An 8,168-nucleotide genomic window follows, 5' to 3' on the forward strand; every position below is an offset into this window, starting at 1 on the left:
TAGTAAGCGATTTTCTTCAGCTGAGAGTGAGCCATATGAACATGAGAGTTAGTCATTTTAATTATTTTACCCCAGAAATCAGAAAATGATGCGACCTAAATAGCGCATTTATTTATCGTGAACAATAAGTATCGGTAGTTAGAGAGAGAGATATCTGAATGGTAGAAAGCAGCCAAGAAGGGGATTAAACATTTTACTTTTAAAATTTAGTCATTAGTTTATGCTCCAGGGCGGGTTTTTGTAGCAGTCCATGATTATCCACTGAATTGGAATTTAACCCATAATTTTTATACTTGTTTTAATAATTATATATGCTGTCTACAATTAATATTACATTCTCTGTTTGCAATTACAACAATACCTACTATCCCCCAAACTGCAATTATATTCGCGCTCTCTACCAAAACAATTATACTGACGCTCTCTTAGGTCAACAAATATGGAGGAGGCGAGTGATATGCGTCATTTACAGTCTGACTTTCTTGCCGAGTGGAAGTCAAGAATTCGCTCTCCAGTGTTGGTAAGTGGATATATTTTTACAAGTGGACAATAAACTCCCCAGGTAGTGCAATATATTTTTCTGGCAGTTTTTGATGCGATTTGAATGTTTCTGACCTTCATTTTTGTCGGAAATGCCTCATTGTCCCTGTTTTACAAACATTGAATTTGATTGGACAAGTAGGTGAAAATGAAGCATTTTCCGAAAAAAAAAAAATGAAGTAAAAAACAACTGAACTCGCATCAAAAACCACCAGAAAAATATACTGCACCACCCGTAAACGTATCCGAACAGACCAAACCAAACGAAACGACCTAACGTAACCTCACCGAACACAATAAAACTAACCAAACCTAACCCAACATACTTAACCTATCTTAGGGGGAGTATGTAAAGTAACCTCACCAAACACACCAAACCTAACCAAACAAAACCCAACGTACCTAACCTATCCTAGGGGAAAGCTTACCCTAGAGATACGATGGTCCAGGACATGGGTCGTCTGGGTCGTCGTCGTCTTCCGGGGGTAGGTCAGTTGGAATAGCGGCAACAGCACCAGGTCGTTCACGTGGCTGATCTGACTGTGGCGGGTACAGTGCGGCTGCAGCAATAAGGAAGTAGTGTAACATTTGCTCAGGGTTCGCGTGAAGAAACAGATACCTAGAGAAGTACTCTTCAAAATATTCAGTCCGTAGTCCAGGACGCTTAGACCACTCCTTAACGTCACGCCACAGTCTTTCAGTGGTCTGCTTATTGATGGTAGGGTCGTCTGGGTCCACAAATGCCTCCTTGTGGTTAATTACACGATGCGTGTACCCCTCGTCCGCCAACCGTCGAGAGGCAGCCCAACCGTCCTTGTTAACAATGCTACCTGGCTGAATGAATTTTTTGATAATGGGTACAAGGGTTGCAGCACTCCTGTCAAGTACTTGATTCCCTTTCACTAAAGGCACCAAGAAAAACCTTTTCCGACCCTTTCAATCCCTCCAAAAAGCCACACGTCCCTCAGGTCTCTCCCACGATCATATTTTGCCCTCACAAAAAATGTCTCGTCAATCTCGACGACAAAGCCAGGTCCCCAGATGGGTGGCTGGTTCTGTAGCCAGGAAAGGGTCACTTCTGAGCAAAAGCTTCGCCAGTCCACACTTGTCTTTGATGACCACTTCAAACACGTGATAATAACTTCGTGGTTCCAGAACTTTTGAATCCAGTGGTTTATGAACAGTATAGTCTGCCACGCAGGAAGGTGTGTGTTGTCCAAGAAACTTCCTTTGTAGTCAGACACACAAAAACTACACTGGACCCGTTTCTTGGTTTTTCCGTACTTTTTGTACCGACCACAGTACAACTGATGTTTGTCTTTTCTAAATTTACACGGTTCCTGACAATCTGGGCAATAAACTTCGGAAGGTAATACACCGTGTCTTCTAAAAAACTCAATAGCCTCTTCAGGTTCTGAGTGGAAACGCTTAATCACTCGTAAATAATCAATATCACAACCGGGACACACAGGACGTCTTTCTTCTTCAGAGGCCATAGCAAGAAGGATTTGAATTTTCCATCCAGATTGAATCAAAGAGTGCGATTCAAATTCATTGGCCGAATTCCATCACGTGACCTAAAGTAGGCCTATGAGTGGGTGATACAGACCTACGAGATGCATGTGCAGTCGCAGGGAAGAGAAACACATGTACGAACGCACGCATTTTTTACCCGGAGTGGCCGAGTAAAGATCCAAGGTAGTTTATTTTTGGAATTTAAAATACCACGTTGAGTACACCGCTTCCCGTCTGATCAGCGAAGTTAAGCAACGTTGGGTCTGGTTAGTACTTGGATGGGTGACCGCCTGGGAACACCAGATGCTGTTGGCATTCCTACGTGTCAAGTGGGGTTGGTGGAGGATTAGTGTCCCTCCCTGTAAAACAATTAACTCTAAGCCGTTGGCCACCCCGTTTGGGATACATGGCGTCTGGCAATGAATGAATGAAAAATGAATGAAAATTAAATTCATTATCTCTGAAAATATCAATTTCCAAATGGGATAATGGGGGCTCATTGTGAGCCTTAGGGAGTATACTATACGTTAATGGTGCTAAAATTCCAAAACTGCATATTGTCCACTTGTAAAATAATACCGGTAAGTGTCATAAGGCTGATTAGTTGTCATTAACTGAAATTGTCAATGCATTGTATCCCTATGTAAATCGTAAGTTAATCGTAACTTAACCCCAAGCGTTTATTTTTCTCTAGACAAAGATTGGCAGCATGTCTGGTAAAAGGTTTGTGCCTATGGCCTGGGTCCTTGATCGTCTGTACGTCAACTTCAGGTTGGGACAAACCCGTGTGCAGTTCTTGGTGGATACAGGATCGCCCACATCCAGTGTTACCGAAGAAAAGTTACAAGCTAGTGAATTAAGCAGTAGTTTTGCTGAGTATAAAACTAAGCATGGTCTGGCCCATCCAGTAATTTTGGGGCAATTACATGATGTTCAGCTTTGTGCTCCACCCGATCTTAAACTCACAGTTAAGTTGGGGGTTTATAAGAGCAGTACGTGTATATTGGGCTTAGATTTTCTCACACAATTTCATTGTACTTAAAACACAAAGCTGGTTAACCCGATACTGTTGATTCGTTCACCCCAAAATCTTCCGGATGTTAGGACACTAAAGCGTTACTGGAGGAAAACAGTGGTGGTGAACAGTCATAAAGTGAGAGCCAGCGTGGCCACTGGCAGTAGGAGCAATGTAATGCTGCTACGGATGGCTCTTGCCTGTGGTGTACCATTAGCCGCACAGCCCCCAAACCGGATCACCTACCCTCAGATGGGCCTCTCAGAGGAAATCTTCATCCAGGCAGAATGTGTTATCGTTTCCAGTCAAGACTGGAGTATTCTCTGCAATTTTGATGTTATGCAGAACTGTCCCCAAGATTTGGTATTGGGAATGGATGCCCTAGTTGATCAGGAACTTACCCCATCAGCGTCCATTTCAGAATAATGTAAAAAGTCATTCAGAAATATGTTTCGATCTTTTGGCAAAATTTTTTAGAAGTTTCGACATTGATTGACTTAAAAATTAAAACTCAGAATTACTGAAGAACCTTGGGTTGTAAGGAATGGGAGAGTGAGGAAGAGGTCCATCGCTGGTAAAAATAAAACCTCACTTCGATGAACATTTCTTATGCGAACCTGCAGTGGTGATGGATTGTAGTGCAGTAAGGCAGTACAGTCCAGGCAAAGACCTATCGTAATTCTAAATTAGTTATTATAATGATTGGTGAAGACATCATTAGTGACACCATAATAGCCTACAATAAATGCACACATATATTTTACTAGTTTTTGTCAGTATATTTCTATACAGTACTCCTGACCTCTCTTCTCACGCCATGTCACTGGCCTATACCCGTACATATTTATTTATTTATTTATTTTTTTACCCGTAGTGGATACCAGACAAAATGTATAATGGCTGGTGCTTGATAATAGTATTACAACTTCCTGGTTACTCAGGTAATCTTTGTCAAACAGGTTGTGTGACACAAATCTTAGTATGGTTGTGGCACAGGAGACTCCTGTTATTTGACATACTGATGTAGTGTATGTTCATTCGCTTATACTTTGTGTGATCACCATTTTCGCTAATGGGCTCACAAACCATGTATCAGGTCCATACAACACTTCATACAAGCGCCACATGCAAGGCTGCGATCATTTGTCTCTAAAGGCCACTGATGCTGCCGCTGCTTCTCTATGTCACTCAGGTCTTGTAGTGCCCATTCTGCCTCTCCTGCCCCCTCTCACTGTCTCTTATTACTCATATCTTCCTTTTACAGGTATAAATTTTACAATATATATCATCGAGTCCAATCTTATCCAAAAATTATGCCAAGTTTCCTCAGAAGGAATCCTCACAGCCACTGAGGTTGACCATGGCACTGCTGATGTTTTCTATGGACTGGAAGCTAAACCAAGTGCCAAAACCAGCTAATGACTACATGACAGTTGCTTGTAACTGTTGGGAAAAGAATATGTACCAGCAACAAAATAAGTAATAGTGTAGGAGTCTCAGCTTGGACTTTTGACTCAATGTGCAGTCACTGACAAGAAATATCACCAAGTAACTGTACTGTACTTCTGGCTGAATGTTCCCTGCCTAAGAGTGATGAGTGTTTGGCTTGCAAAATATCATCCAGCCATTGATAATATCAATTTCATGTATTGTTTCTGTTGTTTGATGACTGCTAGGTCCACCATGATGAGTACAATGAGAAATTAATACGTTCATGTTATAAATTAAGGTATGAACAGAAAGCGTGAATCGATATGTATGGCAAAACATATGTATCGTTTCAGCGTATTGATGATAACGTATCAGTTCAGTCCAATGATAGAAACACGTATGAAGGAGGTTTAGGAGTGTTTTGGTGTTGATGTGGAAGTGCTGGGAAGTATGAGGAGCACCTAAGATGATTTGCCCATGTGGAGTGTGAGCGAGAGACTAAGTGGAAGAGTGAAGGCTATGTCAGTGAGGTGGAGAGGGAAACAAGAAGACCAAGGATGAGGTAGGACAAGATGGGGAGTATCTGAATGTGGATGGTAAGATATGGAGGAAGGGTTGCTTGATGGTGGAGGACAGAGTGACAGAGATTTGTTTGTTGCAGACTCCAGAATTAAGACATCTGGCAATACCGGTAATTATGTCAGACAGGTAAATAAGTGGATAGATTACTTGTTTTGAGTATTTATGTAACCAGCCTTTGTCTTTTTCAGGCCTGTTGACTCCACATTTCCCCTTAGTCAGTCACCTTTCCACTTTGTATTCAAGACTTTAAAGGTAATGAGATACTGTATGTGGAGTTTCTTTCATGTCATTAATTAATTTTCATTACGGGAAAAAGTTTAATATCTTATCTAATGGAATATTACTAGGCTGCACTTAACTCTGGGAAAATTAGCATTTCCGTTTTAAAACAAGTGTTCCAAGCTATAGATACAATATTTTCATTACAGAATTGGTGAAAAAAAAGTAATACACTTGTAGAACTGAATTTTATTTCTGTACATAAATGCAGTAACTAGATACTTTTAAAAATTAGACTTAAACACTACATGACATTGTTGTACTGTATATTGTACTTAGGTGAAATTGGATGTTGCTCTTCAGGAACTTTTTTAAACTGTGATTTTTTTTATCTTAAATAGCTTTGATAATGTTATAGTCAGGGTGTTTGTTTATCAGGAGAATAACTTATCTTTAGCATGTCAGTTGAAGTATGTTATTGGGTGTGGTGAAGAATATGCAGTATGCAGGCGTAGATGACAAGGCCTCCAGTCAGGTTACAGTACCTGTCTGTGGAAACTAGATAATGTTATATACTGTATTCTGTTTAAATTAGACAGAGGATTTTATTCTTGTATTCCAGCGTCTTGGCACTTATTTAATGAATTATTGACTCATCCAGAAGTATTTTTGAAATGCTGAGTTGTTGTCCTTATGATTGCAGTAATCAGGCCTAAATGGTTAGTGAATGGATGTAAAGTAACTGTGTCGCATTTCACTGGGAACTCCAGTGATACTCTACTGTTTTTGTTTCTTGTTGGACATTGCCCATCAAACTCATGAGAGTGGTGAACAGGGTTAGGATGATGATGAATACAATTGTGTGTAGTTATTATCTTGGTAGATATGAATGCTTTAGAAAAGTCAGCATTTACTGTACATTCAGGCTATGAGCAACAAAATGCAGTACAATAAAACCTTGATTTAATGTACCTCAGTAGGTTGGATAATGGTTTTAATGGACACTACAAATCCACCCAACTTTCTTCTGGTGTAACAAACGATGTTCGTTAAATTGGGAGCAGTGGGTCGGAATACATGTGTTTCATGAACAAATGCAATGACAAGGATGTAAAGTAAACTGGAAAAGGGTGAAATTATGCGCCAAGTTAATGTAAAGTGGGTATGGTTTTGATTTTTAGTACTAGCATATCATTAATCGCTGTTCATTACCAGCACCCCCATCAGCCTTACAGTCGTGGAGATACTGATGGTAGTTGTGGTAGCAGTGATAATGTTCATGGTGGTAGTTGTGGTAACGGTGATTATGTTGCAAGTGGTAGCTGTGGTAGCTATGGCAAGTGCTCATGGGCTCTTCGGGCCCCTCACACTTGCTCCTGTGGGGGGCTCTCGTGCTACTATAATATATTTTAGTTATAGCTACGGTCAAAAAATTCTATGGAGATCCTATGCCAGGCGCCAGGAGAGGCGTTTTATGGTCAAAATGTGATCGCTTATTAAATATAGTAAAAGTTTTTCAGTCGTGATGGAACCAAGTTTTTTCACATCAGAGAATTTGTTGCGAATTTTGTGACAATTTTTGTGCGATTAGAATGTGTAGTTTCGGCTGTCCAAAACACACACTAGGCACCGAGGAGAGCAGACACACACTGCCACCACTCCATACCTGGCCAACTTGGCCAGTGGCATTACCTAAATTAATATCTTTACATGAGTCAAGCTTTGTACCAGGTTTAGACTAAATGGTGTTCTAATATAAAAAAAGAAGAAGTTTTAAGTAAGACTTGTTAAACAGAAAAGAAAACAAAGTAGCTCAAGAATGCTCACAATCAGCTGATCATTTATTTAGTCTACGACTGCACCAGAGAATGTAAGTAGTATATGTGGTTTTAGTACTGCAGGATGACCACATGCTTTAGTTAAGCAAATTTGGAAAAGAAAAGGGATAAAGGTAGAAAGCAGGATGATGATTTCTACCAAGAACTGGTTGAAATGGAGACTCACAATAAACTGGTGGAACGAGTACACAGACTAGAGATGGCTTTTCAGAATGAGATTGATGAAATTCAGAAACAGATGCGCTTGCAAAAGGAAGAAACAGAAAAATTAGGAAAGGAAGTCGACAAGAAAGACACAACCATAGACGAGTTAACAGTAGAAGTGGGTACACTTAGGAGGAAAATTAGTGAAATAGCAAGTACAGTAGTCAACCAGGAGAGTATTACGGAAGAGTTCAAAAATGATTCAGAGACAATTAGGCAAGTAAGCAGTCTGATAGACCAGAGCAGTGATACTGAGAAGATAACACAGGTGAATGAAGCTGTGCAAAGCTACAAAAATGATGTGGAAACCACTTATGCTGAAATGGTAAATGTAAAGTAAGACTTAGAAACAAGGGTGGAAGAAAAAAAGCATTAAAAAGGAAGTGAAAAGAATAATCCAAATATAGTCAGAGATTCAGTAGATATCAACAAATCTATAATAATCACTGGTATAGAAGAGAAAGTAAAAAACAAGATCTTAAGAAACTAAAAGGAGATGGCAAATGTAATGAACATATTGAAAGAAGTATCAGAGGAAATCTATAGTAAAGACATAGAGGAACACAAAAGGTTAGGGAAATACGAGAGAAGCAAGTCAAGACCCCTAAAGGTAACCTTCCAGAGTGTAAACACCGTGGAGGAGATGCTAAAAAATGCAAAGAATCTTATGGAAAAAGAGGAGTTCAAAAATGTATGGATAAAAAGATGCCTAATACAAGGGGAACTGGAATTACTGAAAGAGAAGAGGGAGGAAGCAAAAACAAAAAATGAGGGAAGATCAGAGGAGGAGAATACATTTTTTACAAAGTAATTGGACTGCAGGT

The 8,168-nt window shown here is 39.9% G+C and overlaps 2 pseudogenes; one reads left to right on the forward strand and one right to left on the reverse strand.

The window, feature by feature from the left end:
- Positions 1–969: 969 nt before the first annotated feature.
- Positions 970–2,036, reverse strand: LOC145417389 (uncharacterized; annotated as a pseudogene).
- Positions 2,037–2,251: 215 nt separating this feature from the next.
- Positions 2,252–2,370, forward strand: LOC145417637 (5S ribosomal RNA; annotated as a pseudogene).
- Positions 2,371–8,168: the final 5,798 nt, after the last annotated feature.

The sequence above is a fragment of the Coenobita brevimanus genome, chromosome 110 (assembly GCF_032717465.1).
Source record: "Coenobita brevimanus isolate Jiangsu-jjx chromosome 110, ASM3271746v2, whole genome shotgun sequence".
NCBI classification, from domain to species: Eukaryota; Metazoa; Arthropoda; class Malacostraca; order Decapoda; family Coenobitidae; genus Coenobita; species Coenobita brevimanus.